General features: G+C 54.0%; 1 protein-coding gene across 1 annotated transcript in view; it reads left to right on the top strand.

The window, feature by feature from the left end:
• The first annotated feature begins 1,128 nt into the window (after positions 1 to 1,128).
• Positions 1,129 to 14,495, top strand: part of PXYLP1 (2-phosphoxylose phosphatase 1) — a 60,879-nt gene continuing 47,512 nt past the window's right edge. Inside the window, exon 1 of the mRNA XM_036267550.1 lies at positions 1,129 to 1,184. The gene's annotated coding sequence lies outside the window, so the exon portion shown is untranslated. The remainder of the gene's footprint in view (positions 1,185 to 14,495) is intronic.

Raw genomic sequence — 14,495 nt, 5'->3', positions numbered from 1 at the left:
GCAGGGGGAATGTTGAGACCACAGGGCAGATGACGTTGGGAGTTGGGAAGAGACAGAATCTGGTGAAAGAATTACTAATTTGAGGTGGGAAGTTCTTAGCAGGAAACCAGAGAGTAGGTAGAAAAATGGGAAAATAGGTGGGTGTAGTGCCTGGATTTGGGAGCCATCAATACAGGAGTGAAATGCGAGGCCAATGACTAGCTCCCCCAGGAACTGAGCCTGGAATGTAAAAAGTAGTAATACTGATGAGTGTCTAAATCCTGCTCAAGGCTAGTTGCGCTACAGCACATACGGGTGGATCACTGATCACTGCAGACTTCGAACTGACACCTAAGGCCTACATTGGAAAGAAACGACCTACAAATATGGTATCAAATCAAGTTCAACTCTCGGATGCCTAACTGAGTTACAGAAATAGGTCAAATGCGCTGCGGCTCTTCAGTGGCCTGGGCAGAAGCCACGGGGCGGGGAGGAGGAGGGGAGGCAGGCTGCGCGACCCCGACCTCCCCGAGGCGCCCGCAGACCATCCCGGGACGGGCGGCAGCGAGGTCTCCAGTTGACTCATGGGGCCGGATGTAGTCGACGCCGGAAGAGAAGCGTGGAGTAGGTGAAGGGGGGTGGGGGACACGGTGGCGAGAATCGTGACAGTTTGGGTCCACGCGGCAGCACTCAGCCGTGACGCCCCAAACATGCGCGCCCCGCCCAGCACCCGGATCAGGGCGGTGCCAGGCCACGCGCACGACCCAAAGGCACCCACCCTAGGGTCCCAGGCCCGGCCGCGTCTGTGTACCCCGGCCTAGGCGTGCGTCCGCACAGTCCCGGATCCCAAGCCCTGGGCGCATGTGGCCGCGGTCCGTGCGCACTCAGATGCTCGTGACACGCCCGGAGCCCTGCAGACTGGCCCGCTTTGGGGGCTGCGTTTGAGTCAGTGAGGGTCCTCTCCGCTACCCCTTCGGCGCCCTTCTCCCTCGGCCGCCGGGCGGCGCCGTCTCTCCGCCTCCGGGGCGGAGCTCGCGGGCGCTGGGCTCGGGGCGCGGCGAGATCAGCAGGGGGCGCTGTGGGCTGCCGTGCCGTCCCGCGGTCTGTGCGCGCGGTCCTAGCCTCCCTTCGTGCCAGGCGGAGCAGGCGGTGAGCCCGAATCGGCGCGGAGCAGCGGAGCCGGGGCCGGGCCGGGACCATGGGCGGTGAGCGCGGCGCGGGCTGGGCCCGGGCTGGTCGCTGTTGAGGCTGAGCAGCGCGGAGGCTCGAGGCGGGCAGGCGGTCGGGGGTTGGAGACCGAGGGGATCCTCTGGATGCGCCAAGGCCGGGACGACCCGGCAGTGTCTCCTGTGAGAGTTGTGGGGGGGCTGGGTCGGGCTTCGGAGCACCAGTCGAACCCCACGACTAAGTCCCCTCCCCCATGCCCGCACCCTTCTCAAACCCCAGTCCGATTCGCTCCCTCTCCCTAAGCCAACCCCTTCCCCAAGCCACCTCCGCGCCCCCTTGTCCAGCCCCCGCCCCCTATCCCTGCCTGTGATTCCGCCGCGTTCTCCCCAAGCCCTCGCCCCTACCTCCCCGCGGGCGCCTCGTCCGCCCCACTACCTCTCGCTTTCCCCCCGCCTCGCCCGCCTCACCTGCCTCCACCCGCCCCTCCCACCCCCTCCCGCTCGGCCACACTCCTGCCGCCGGATTCGAGCCCGATCGAGCTCCCTGGGCCCCCTTCCCGGGCAGCTCCGAACCGGCGGCTCTCCGGATAAGAAGGCGGCGGCAACTTCGTGGCCTTTCTGGGGGTGGCTCCTCTTGGCAGCTACCTGCGCCCGGCGTCCTGGGGCCCCGCGGAGGGGTCACTCCGAGCGCTGGCTGACATGCCTGGAAGCTCAGGTTAGGACTGCGTGGTTCCGACCCCGCCGCGTTGCTGCTCGTGAACTTGAATGTGTTGCGATCCTTTGAAAACGACGGCTTTGTCACACACATTATTGCATCTGCTTAGAGCAGGTTGCTTTCTTTGTGGCTGCGGCGGTCTTTCAAGTTGTACCTGTGGGCGGTTAAAGGATTAGCGGCGCAGGCGGATGGGGAGCCATATTTCCCCCTTGGGCTAGGCGGTAGGCTGTACCGTGGGCGTCCAGTGCCTTCGGGGGAAGGCAAGATGCTTTGTAAGCATTCAAAAAGTACAATCCGGAGAGATGTGGAATCAGATCAGTGCGAAGGGGGAGGTGTGAGGCGAACGGCCAAGGGGGCCTCAAGAGGGCTTCTCAACTTGGGGACATTTGTTGCTCTTTGCAGAAGGCCCTCAGATGATCCAAGTCCGTGTAGCTGTCAGTGCCCAACCCAGCCTTACGAAGGAAAGGTGATGTGACCTCAGACGGGGCTTGGCAGCGCCTTCCCCTCAGAGGTGTTGGTGCCCAGTCTGGACTTCTGTGGGAAGAGAGTTTAAAGCAGATGGTTTGACAAGCCTTGTGTTCCCTGGAGAAGTGGAGATGGATGGTTACAGCCTGAAAGCCAGTGTGTGAATCTGCCCCTCCCTTCTCCTGGCTTTCATTAAGTCTTGGATTAAATTAATTGCCTATTGCAGAGAAATGACATGTAAGGGGCACATCTCTTTTAGATATTGGCTCCTGGCCAGCCTGCCCTCACTGATCCGTGGGAGGCTGCTTGGGGCAGCAGGACGGGATGGAGCGTCTGGCCTCGGAGCACAGCACTCTCAGCATTTGTGTAACTGCAGTATTAGGAACTTTTTTCTTATTGATTGGCTCAAATAGTAATTAGCTCAATATTTATTCATTCTTGAATTGTAAATTAATAAGTAATTAGCCCCAGGTCACATTTGGGGCACAGAAGACTCCTTCTGAGTGTCCACAAATTCCTGTGAGCATCTCCTCAGCCCTCACCACTGCTCTCTGTAATGAACTGTTGACTCTTGGGTGCCCCACTGGCCGGAGGGGGGTGAAACTATCTCTGTGTCCTCAGCACCCAGCCTGGCACCCTCTAAGTGGTAGGCATTCAGTGTTTGTCTAAAGAAATGGATCCCCCTCTTAAATCCAATCTGTCTGAGTCAATAACCCATGTTTTTCCATTATGTTGCACTGTTTTCAAAAGGCTGTCCTTAAATTCCTCACACACACACACACACACACACACACACACATACACATCTCACTTAGAGACAAACTCATGTCTGTGTGTACTGGGGCAGAGAGCTCAACTTGTAGGTTAGGCTCTGACAGCTGGGTCTCTAACCTCAGTGAGGACTCCAGAATTCCCAGGGAGGAAATGAGTTGTCCTTATCCCAGAATTGGGATGAGAGCATGAAGGGCCCTCTGGGGAGCTGAGGCTGCTTACTGAGAGCTGAGTCCTCCACAGCTTAACAGATAGGGCCTGAGCTGAGGCCGCAGCCCCCTTCCCGCCCCTCACCCTCAGCCCTGCCCGCGATGGAAGAAGCACTTGGAGGCGTGGTGTACTTGTGGAGCCGCTGGCTGCTTCTGATTGCCCCATCTTCACTCCAGTGGGCACTGCCCCCCCAAATAACTGCTTCTCATGCCCCTTCCGGCACATTTCTGGCAGGATGGTTTGCAGCTCTATTGGGGGGGGGGGGGGAGGCAGGTGTTTTTTGGATGGTGTTTCTGTCAGAGGTGGCAGGTGGAGCAGAGTGCAGCCCTTCTGCCCCTGTCAAAGGAGAGCCCTGGAGAATACAGCCAGAGGCTGAGGGGGTGGGAAGAGCTGGAATTCAGAATGTCACTTGGATGGGGGAACCTGCACTGCCCACAGGTTCACGGCTGTCGTGGACTATCTTTCTTACCCAGACTGTCTCTGTCTCCAGGTCTGGCTTTCACCAGAATTCCTACAGCTGGTGAAAAGCTGTTTTCTAGAAGAGGTTTAATTAATGCCTGCAGCTGTGAGTGGGAACGGGCGGGAAGGGCTGAGACTGGCTGCTATCTGGAAGTGGGTAGGCAAAAGATGGAAGAATATCCAAGGTCCTAAAAATTCACAGGGAAAGACTTCAACCCTGGAGCAAGGTTCTTGGCTGGTGGATTAGGACTTGTGCCCACATTCTGGTGTAGGTGTTACCGTTAGGAAAAATGGCCCGGCAGTAACCTGAAATAAGGTTTGCTGAGCCCACCATTCTGGTTTCTAGAAGGCTTTGAAGGCCAGCTGAGAGCTGAGCTTAGCAAGGGGGGAGAGCACTGAGCCATTTCAAGTTTTTGAATGAGGGTTGTGTCCCTTTGGAAATAATGGTTTGAGCGACGTTGCCCTGGGAAAGCCACCTTACATCTGAGATGCCGAAGGGAGAGTCCGGGGCAGTGGCAAAGGGACAAGCAGCCAAGTGGTCTCCGCACCTGCACGTAAGGGGTGAAGAAGAGGCACCAGCTGCCTTCTGCTAGGGTTATGGGCATTTTGACAGAAGCGGCCTCCCAGGGCCCCTTCTTGAATCTGCTGGGCAGCTTTGCAGGTGGATTATTAGGGCCTGGAGATACTGCAAGGCAGCTATGAGGAGGCACCTGTGAACCAGGAATGAATTTTAGGGTCTGCTCTGAGTCCAAAAGGCAGGAGAGCCAGGGTGGCCTAACTGAGCTGAGCCACGGACTCGTCTGCTAGCCTGCATCCCCAGAACCAACAGGCTGCTTTGAATGCTAAGGCCTTGCTTGGGGAAGCCACTGGCTTTTAGAAAGAACAGGTCAGTCAGCTTCCTTCCAGAGCACTGAGAAAAGAACTTGGCAGAGCCTCATGGAGTAGTTTCTGCAGCCCGGAGGCCACCTGTACCCAAATGCTCTTGGCTGGGTCACCTGTGCATCCCTCTGTCCCTCCCTCCCTTTGTTCTTCACTCTCCCCAGCCCTGTCCATCTGTACTCAACACATCAGTGGAGCCACCTGTTTGCTGGTATTTGAAGTAGGAGAGAGTTTGGGCAACTCAGACATCTAGTGGTGGTAACTGCAGCAATTTGAAAATTGTTTGTTTGCACAGTTACTTCCCTAACTTACACACTCATGTTTTTGTATTACTAGGCTCTCTGTGCCTCTGTATATACCGACTTCCTTAGAGAGAGCTATAATCAATAGCCTAGAAACCAGAGCTTTCAAAAACAGACTGAGCCCAGCCTGTGTGGCTCAGTGGTTGAGCATCGACCCATGCACCAACAGGTCACCAGTTCGATTCCTAGACAGGACACATGCCCAGGTTGTGGGCCAAATTCCCAGTGGGGGGCATGCAGGAGGTGGCCATTCGATGTTGTCTGTCATCGATGTTTCTACCTCTCCCTCTCCCTTCCCCTCTCTCTAAAAAGCAATAAAGAAAATAAATAAATAAACAAACAAACAAATAGACTGAATTGAAAATTACTGCACCTAATTTTAACACTCCCGTCTCTCCTCCCCTCCACTCCTGTGTGTGGTCAGAGTTATTACTTATATCAAATTTATGAATAGGTTGAATTTTCTTTGTCCTCCCCCTCAATTATATGGAGACACGTCTTTCTAACCAACAGAACCACAGCTAACTTTCCTAGACCTACCTCATTCTTGGATCCAACCCCAAACTTCAGGCATTCAGAGCTACAACAGTATCATTTTGAGCTTTTTAAAAAATACGTTTCTATTGATTTTTAGAGACAGAGGAAGGGAGAGGTTGAAAGAGACAGAAACACCAATCGGCTGCCTCCGGCACTCCCCCCACTGGGGACCCAGCCCGCAACCTGGGCATGTGCACTGACCAGGAATCAAACCAGCAACCTCTTGGTGCATGGGTCAACACTCAACCACTGAGCCACACCAGCCCAGCTGAGCTCTTTAATTATATTTTTCAAAACGAAGCTCTTGCTTACTAATTTTGTCATCTGCTAATATAGGAGAATCTAAAGTTAGATTAAAACATTTACTGCCTCGTTAACTCTATGCCTCTGAAGTGAACAAGGCAGTTGGATTAAGGTAGAAAAAAGTTGTTGAAGTTATAGTAGAAATGTATGGAAGCTCAGAGATAATATAATTAAGGGAAACAGTTTTGTAGAAATAAATTGTTAAGTTTTAAACATGGTTACTAAAACATGGAGAGGTAAATAGGAATTTCATAGAAGTCTAGACAAGAATAGAATTTTGACAAGTATAGATTGGTGAGTATAGAAATTTTGATCCATCATTGTATTGAAATATACTAATTATTATGGTTCATCCATTTTGCTTATGCAGTACCTTATCACAGGCAACCATGTCTGCGTTCTTGTTCAATCCTTCCTGGGGAAACAGGACCACAGAGTATTTAAAAGGCTTCCCCTAGAATTCATATATCTTGAGCAGAGAATACTATGTAAACCTAGATATTCCTGCTACAGTTGTTTGATAACCAAATGTGGTTACATAGTTATTTGAAAATCATTGGTGGTCTTCTGCTTAGGTATCAGTTTTCATTAAAAGTCAAACAAACAGAAACCTCCTGGGAGGATGTCTCCAGGGTTGTGGCTGTCAGATGTTCTCTGTTGATGACTTCCTAGTACTAGAGTACCTGAGTTTGGTTGTGTATTCAGCGCATTGCAGTAGTTAAGAGTGCAGACTCTAAAGCTAGCCTGGCCTTGAATTCTGGATCTACCATTACTAGTCTGTACCCTTGGGCAAGCTACTTAACCTCTCTGTGCCTCAGTTTCCTCATTTGTAAAATTGGGATGATGATAATATTATAGTATTGTTGTGAAGCTGAAATGAGATTGTACATGACAAGGACTTAGAGCAGTGCCTTGCACATACTACGTGCTTAATAGAATGTTAGCTGTTATTACTGTTTATTCGTTCCTTAAAAATACATTCTTGTTGCAACCAACTGCACAGATATAATGAATATAGTAGAATGGATAAGACACACAGTCTCTGTCGTCATGGAACAGAGGACATTTTACTTAAGTTCATAGCAAAGGACATGCTTGGTATAGTGCAGACATTTCCCAACCACTCACCTGGCCCTTGGCCACCTGTCGTGGACTGGCACGGCCTATAAAGGGTTGACCGTGGTGGTGGTCGGGGGTGATGATCTTTAGCTGGTACACTGTTATGACGTGTTATTTAAGACAGCACTCATTTGATTGGTATGTGTCTGACACGTGTTACTGTTTTAACTATCACTCTTGGCCTAAGGCTGTTAGTAGGAGTGCAATGTGAAACCACAGACTCAATATTTACTCACCTGGTTTGCCGGCACTGTTCTCGGTCCTGGTCGACAGCGTGCTGCCCTGACCACTGCTTGGGACTTGGCTCCGCAGCAGCCCCAGAAGCCCGTGAGACCGTCCGAGACCCAGTTCTCCGAGTGAGGAACCGACGGGTGCGCCTGGGGCTGGTAGGAGACCTGAGACAGAAGGCCAGACAACCACATTTCCTGGGTCTGCTGTGGCTGGAACCTCCTTGACATGAAGGTCTCTGGGAAACTATGTCGACAGGCTTGGGTTTCATAAACTGGTCCTGGAAAGGGAGGTCTTTTCTCTTCAGACCTCACCCTCTCTTGCTTCATGTGTCCTCCAAAGAAACCCGGTGGCAGCCTGCCCTGCTAGCCCCTGCCATCGCGGAGCTGGCACATGGCCTCCAGTGGTGGGCTGAGGACTGGGGAGACCTGTGAGCGTGGCCTCGGGAACCTGAGCACTGCCCTGCCTCGTGAGCGTGGCTCCCACCCCATCTGCCCTGCCTCGTGAGCGAGGCTCCCACCCCGTCTGCCCTGCCTCGTGAGCGTGGCTCCCACCCCATCTGCCCTGCCTCGTGAGCGTGGCTCCCACCCCGTCTGCCCTGCCTCGTGAGCGTGGCTCCCACCCCATCTGCCCTGCCTCGTGAGCGTGGCTCCTACCCTGTCTGCCCTGCCTTGTGAGTGAGTGTGGCTCCCACCCCGTCTGCCCTGCCTCTTGAGTGAGTGTGGCTCCCACCCCGTCTGCCCTGCCTCTTGAGTGAGTGTGGCTCCCACCCCGTCTGCCCTGCCTCGTGAGCGAGGCTCCCACCCCGTCTGCCCTGCCTCGTGAGCGTGGCTCCCACCCCATCTGCCCTGCCTCGTGAGCGTGGCTCCTACCCTGTCTGCCCTGCCTCTTGAGTGAGTGTGGCTCCCACCCCGTCTGCCCTGCCTCGTGAGTGAGTGTGGTTCCCACCCCGTCTGCTCTGCCTTGTGAGAGAGTGTGGTTCCCACCCCGTCTGCCCTGCCTCGTGAGTGAGTGTGGTTCCCACCCCGTCTGCCCTGCCTCGTGAGTGAGTGTGGTTCCCACCCCGTCTGCCCTGCCTCGTGAGTGAGTGTGGTTCCCACCCCGTCTGCTCTGCCTTGTGAGAGAGTGTGGTTCCCACCCCGTCTGCCCTGCCTCGTGAGTGAGTGTGGTTCCCACCCCGTCTGCCCTGCCTCGTGAGTGAGTGTGGTTCCCACCCCGTCTGCCCTGCCTTGTGAGTGAGTGTGGTTCCCACCCCGTCTGCCCTGCCTCGTGAGTGAGTGTGGTTCCCACCCCGTCTGCCCTGCCTCGTGAGTGAGTGTGGTTCCCACCCCGTCTGCCCTGCCTTGTGAGTGAGTGTGGTTCCCACCCCGTCTGCCCTGCCTCGTGAGTGAGTGTGGTTCCCACCCCGTCTGCTCTGCCTCGTGAGTGAGTGTGGTTCCCACCCCGTCTGCTCTGCCTCGTGAGTGAGTGTGGTTCCCACCCCGTCTGCTCTGCCTCGTGAGTGAGTGTGGTTCCCACCCCGTCTGTCCTGCCTTGTGAGTGAGTGTGGTTCCCACCCCGTCTGTCCTGCCTTGTGAGTGAGTGTGGTTCCCACCCCATCTGCCCTGCCTCGTGAGTGAGTGTGGTTCCCACCCCGTCTGCTCTGCCTCGTGAGTGAGTGTGGTTCCCACCCCGTCTGCTCTGCCTCGTGAGCGTGGTTCCCACCCCGTCTGCTCTGCCTCGTGAGTGAGTGTGGTTCCCACCCCGTCTGCTCTGCCTCGTGAGTGAGTGTGGTTCCCACCCCGTCTGCTCTGCCTCGTGAGTGAGTGTGGTTCCCACCCCGTCTGCTCTGCCTCGTGAGCGTGGTTCCCACCCCGTCTGCCCTGCCTCGTGAGTGAGTGTGGTTCCCACCCCGTCTGCTCTGCCTCGTGAGTGAGTGTGGTTCCCACCCCGTCTGCTCTGCCTCATGAGCGTGGTTCCCACCCCGTCTGCTCTGCCTCGTGAGTGAGTGTGGTTCCCACCCCGTCTGCTCTGCCTCGTGAGTGAGTGTGGTTCCCACCCCGTCTGCTCTGCCTCGTGAGCGTGGTTCCCACCCCGTCTGCCCTGCCTCGTGAGTGAGTGTGGTTCCCACCCCGTCCGCCCTGCCTCATGAGTGTGGTTCCCACCCCGTCTGCTCTGCCTCGTGAGAGAGTGTGGTTCCCACCCCGTCTGCTCTGCCTCGTGAGAGAGTGTGGTTCCCACCCCGTCTGCTCTGCCTCGTGAGTGAGTGTGGTTCCCACCCCGTCTGCTCTGCCTCGTGAGTGAGTGTGGTTCCCACCCCGTCTGCTCTGCCTCGTGAGAGAGTGTGGTTCCCACCCCGTCTGCTCTGCCTCGTGAGTGAGTGTGGTTCCCACCCCGTCTGCTCTGCCTCCTGAGTGAGTGTGGTTCCCACCCCGTCTGCTCTGCCTCGTGAGTGAGTGTGGTTCCCACCCCGTCTGCCCTGCCTCGTGAGTGAGTGTGGTTCCCACCCCGTCTGCTCTGCCTCGTGAGTGAGTGTGGTTCCCACCCCGTCTGCTCTGCCTCGTGAGTGAGTGTGGTTCCCACCCCGTCTGCTCTGCCTCGTGAGCGTGGTTCCCACCCCGTCTGCTCTGCCTCATGAGTGAGTGTGGTTCCCACCCCGTCCACCCTGCCTCATGAGTGTGGTTCCCACCCCGTCTGCTCTGCCTCGTGAGAGAGTGTGGTTCCCACCCCGTCTGCTCTGCCTCGTGAGAGAGTGTGGTTCCCACCCCGTCTGCTCTGCCTCGTGAGTGAGTGTGGTTCCCACCCCGTCTGCCCTGCCTTGTGAGTGAGTGTGGTTCCCACCCCGTCTGCCCTGCCTCGTGAGTGAGTGTGGTTCCCACCCCGTCTGCCCTGCCTTGTGAGTGAGTGTGGTTCCCACCCCGTCTGCCCTGCCTCGTGAGTGAGTGTGGTTTCCACCCTGTCTGCCCTGCCTGGGGTGCTTCAGACTAAGAAGGTGGCAGTCAGACTGGAAACCTGACCATCAGTTCTCTTAATGGGGAGGCTGCTTATTTTTATTCATGTTCGAACTACTGGAATTTGAAGTGAATTAGGCTTTATCTGTTCTTGTAATACTTGCCCCACACTTGGAAAATAGAAAAATGGCAAATAGGCCCTGGCAGGTGTGGCTCAGTTGGTTGGAGCATCATCCCATACATCAAAAGGTAGTGGGTTTGATTCCCCGTCAGGTCACATACCCAGGTTGCAGGTTCGATTCCTGGTTGGGGTGCGTGTGGGAGGCAACCAATCGATGTTTCTATCTCCTTTCCTCTAAAATCAATTTTTAAAAATATTTATTAAATGGCAAATAATGCCATTCATTTAAAAAAAATCACATTTAGCCCTGGCCGGTTTGACTCAGCGGTTAGAGCGTCCGCCTGCGGTCCGGAGAGGCCCGGGTTCTGTTCCCACTAAGGGCATGTACCTCGGTTGCAGTTTGTCCCCGGCCCTGGTTGGTCGTGCGGGTGGCAGCCACTCGATGTGTCCCTTTCACATCGATGTTTCTCTCTCTCTCTCCCTCCCACTCTGTCTGTACAAAAAATGGAAAAATGTCCTCGGATGAGGATTAAAAAAAAAAAAAAAAAATCACATTTATATGTATGTAAGCAGAATTGAATTAAAAGGAGGAAAACCTTTTCTCTAGTTTACAAATGGTTCCCCAGGTGTTCTGACTTCTCTGGTCTCGGTTGCCTCTTGATTTCCCAGTTGGGTCATCTTTTGTCGCCAATTTGCTTCCATCACAGTTCCTTGTGGAAACAGACCTGAACAATCAAAGCTTGGACATTTATGGTCAAACGTCATAGCACGGACAGTAGGTTTTAATTTTTGCTCTATCTTCAAAGTGAAAAATCACTATGTCTTCCTTGAGTAAGAAACTATGTATTTTAAAAAAGAAATTTTCTTTTTTGATTTTAGAGAGAGGAAGGGAGAGGGAGAGAGAGATAGAAACATTGATGAGAGAGAACATCAATTGGCTGCCTCCTCACTGGGGATTTGGCCCACAACCTGGGCATGTGCTCTGACCGGGAATTGAACTGGCGACCTCTTGGTGCATGGGTCGGCGCTCAACCACTGAGCCACACCAGCCGGGCAAAAGACATTATATTTTAGGTGATGGCTAACGACAGCAGGCAAGAAGACCTAAGCAAGGCTGCCTCGTCCTTGGCTCACATAATTTCCAGCATTTCTGAGTTAACACTATAGGGTTTTTATTTTCTCCTCTTGTGCATCTTGCTGTAATGACTGCTGATTATCTTGAAGCAGCTGCGTTAATTGATGGTGTTTAGCAGCTCGGTGTACAGTGAGTAATTGCTGTGGGCTTGGCTGAGCTGAGCACATTCTTTTTACTCGCTCTTTAGCTTGAGGCCTGTTTGCTCTGGGTGCGGCATGCCAGAAAGGGAGTTGGAAACTCCTGCCTGTGCCTGCCCACCACCCAGTGCGCACACTTCCCTGGGACACTGTGTGTCACCTCAGTATCCAGTTCGCACTGCACTGGGATTGTGCACTCGTCAGCCTGTCTTCCTAGCTCGACTGGGAGCTCCTGGGAGGCAGGGGCCACCCCTACTCATCTCTCAATCTTCGGTCAGCAACTGGGCCTTAATAATGAATGAATGAGTGGTTGCAAAGCCTTTAGGGTTGTGTTTGGCTTCGGGTAACAGAAAGCCCTACCTTAGCGGCTTAAGCAAATAATGGTTTATTCTTCTCATGTAATAAGATGTGTGGAGGCAGGTGGTTGCTGGCGTTGGTTTTAACAGCTGGTGAATGTCTGGCCTGACACTTCCGTTACTCACGCAGCCCTTCCTCCGGGGTGGCAGATGGCTGCTGCAGGCAGGAGGCTCCAGCCACGCTGCTACCTTTCATCCGGAAGCAGACTCCCCCTGACATTTCATGGCCAGAACTGTGTCACAGGACTGTTCCCAGATAAAAGGGCCATGTGAGTATTTAGCAGGGCACATTGCTGCCCAGAATAGTTAGCTAGGCTCACTGCTGAAAAACAAACCAAGCGTGTGTCATGGCTCAAATATGATAGACATTTACTTTTTGTTCACACCAAGTCCAGAATGGCTGTTCCTGATCAGTGGAGGGTCTCTCCTCCCAGAGGCGATCCAGGGACCCAGGCGCCTAACGCGGCCCTGCTCACTTACATGAATCAGCACAAGCAGGAGGAGCATGGAGGATGGTGTGGGGAGGAGTTCATGGACCAGGCGGGGAGGTGGTGAATCACTTCCCTTAGCCAGGGCTCAGTCACATGATCATACCTGCAAAGGTGGTCCAGCCCTGAGCTTAGGAGAGAGGCCGCGGCGTTCATGCGTAGCTGGCAGCCTCTGTCACACAGTCTCCTCTCCCCCAAGTCGGGACTCTCTTAGCCAGCAAGAAGGAATGAATATTGATGGGCAGCTGGGGGTGTCTCTTAGAAGGAAACACTGTGCTAAGAAGGCTCCAGCCCCAAACAGGCTTTATTCCCAGATCCTCTGTCTTCAATCCTGGCTTCTGTTCCCATTTTTGGGAACTGGGCCAGCAGGACAATGACAGGTCCTCATTATCCCTGCTTCTTAACCCAGGGCATGTCCTTAACAACTTTGTAGGAGTGAGTTCCAGTCATTCTCCCTTAGCAGTTGGAGGTTACCTCAGAAAAAATGGTCTTCAGCCCCCTCAAGGCCTGTGAGAGCGCCCCCCTCACCCCGCCTTCCAAACTTTCTCCTGCTGTTCAGCCCCAGCCCACACCTGGAGGGATGCAGAGGAGAGGACACAGCAAAGAGTGACCTCTCCTTCTCACTCCAATTCAGTGAAAAATATTTCCCCAACCACTTCCTGCTATTTTTTTTCTCAGTAAACATTAATGAATGAACCATTGATCTATTGGTTTTAATGCTTTGTTCTTGTTCAGTTTGTTGTAGATTTCTGTGACAGCATCTTTCTTGGTCCCCTTTTTCCTCCCTCCCTCCCTTCCCACACATACCTGCTGAGCACCTGCTGCTTACTCAGCTCTGTGTTCATCCAGCCCTGGGGGAGGCAAGCAAAGAAGCTGACGTGAGCCTGTGGTGTTGTGGGAGGGCTGTGGTTGCCCAGTGTTGGAGGACCTGCCCCAGCCTTGGGATCAGGGAGGACTTCCAGGGGAAGGTGACGTTTGAGCTAAGTTTAAGGATGAACAGGAGTTAACCAGATCACAAAGCATTTGGGCCAGGAGTGAAATGGACACAGTGAGGAGAAGAGGCATGCGGGCTTTCGGGGAACAGCGAGTGGTCCGGTGTCCCGGAGCTGGGCTGCTGGGGTGTGGTCATTCACTTTTTTAACACAGTGGTGAGCAAGGCTGATACGGTACCAGGTTTGCGGCCGTAAGAGGGATGAGGCTGCAGAGGAAGTTGGCTAGTATCTGAGGAGGGCTTGGCTGCTGTCCCAGACTGCTCCAGAGGGTTTGCTGTTGGAGGCCGAGGAGGATATGGGCCCCATTTCTTGTGCCATCACCTCTCTTGCTCCATTCCTCTGTCTCCAGTTTTCATCTGGTCCTTTGCCCAGGCATTACTCAGGCTATAAAAATAGAGACTGGCATCAGAACGCCAGCATGTAGTTGGTGGAGAAAGCTGACTCTGTCATTACATATCAAGATACGTGCCAGCAAGATTTTTGATGGCGCGCTTTCTTTGAACCCCAAGGACGAGGTTCTAAAGTTGGCTTACAGTGTACTTTTCTCCTTTCAACTCATACCAATAATTCTGACCACTCAGCTCTGAATATGTGTTTCTGTGCCTGTTACCCACTCGGTGAGCACATTGAAGTCAACATTTAACGCTGAAATCCACCACGTGAGGGCTTGCCTGCCATGGGCAGGCCTTGTTGGAGGGGCTGGGTCACCGCCATGAGGCGCCCCCAGGTGCTGCCCTGCAGTCCATCAAGGCTGTCAGTCAGTCCAGGTCTGTGGTCTGGTCCGCACTGCCTGAGAAGGGACCTGCTCAGCCTGCGTTTTACTCGTCTCCCTGAGGAGTTGAGGGCTGAGCCAGAGTTGCACAGAGTCAGCAGCAGCTTTTATTGTGATGAATGGCCCCAAGGGTGGTCTCCTTCATTCTCTCTGCCCAGCCCTGTTTATTAGGGTGGGATTGACGGTGCTAGGGGCGGGGCGGGGTGCAGAGAGCGCAGCCATCCGGCTGGTCTGAGTAAGGCCAGTGCTAATTGTCGGGCTCTGTTTCCAGGTAGGGAAACTCAGACCAGTCCTATGGTGTTTGCTGGGTGCCTTCTTGGTACGAAAGACTGTAGGGAATGCATAATAATAAAGTTACTACCTTGATACTGTGATTTACAATAGGAAATTTATACATTTGTTCTTCATCCCTGTTTCTGGCTCAGAACTTC

The sequence above is a fragment of the Molossus molossus genome, unplaced genomic scaffold (genome assembly GCF_014108415.1).
Source record: "Molossus molossus isolate mMolMol1 unplaced genomic scaffold, mMolMol1.p scaffold_m16_p_18, whole genome shotgun sequence".
Taxonomy (NCBI): Eukaryota; Metazoa; Chordata; class Mammalia; order Chiroptera; family Molossidae; genus Molossus; species Molossus molossus.
Note: the sequence above shows the minus strand (reverse complement) of the source record. Positions and strands in the feature narration are given on the sequence as shown.